Raw genomic sequence first — 215 nt, forward strand, 5'->3', positions numbered from 1 at the left:
TGATATACATACATATATATTTATGTATCTTTTTTTCAGCGAGTTTGAGAATTTCGTGTCGCTGTTATATTTACCAACGTCAAATATCTTGTTTGCTTTCTGATATCAATGCGACGTATAAATCAACATTACTTATTTATCTGTTATACAACGTACATCTGAAGTTTCGTAACAGTCCCTCTGTGTTTATCAGACACGCCAGGCATGAAACAGCG

The sequence above is a fragment of the Hylaeus volcanicus genome, chromosome 1 (genome assembly GCF_026283585.1).
Source record: "Hylaeus volcanicus isolate JK05 chromosome 1, UHH_iyHylVolc1.0_haploid, whole genome shotgun sequence".
NCBI lineage: Eukaryota > Metazoa > Arthropoda > Insecta > Hymenoptera > Colletidae > Hylaeus > Hylaeus volcanicus.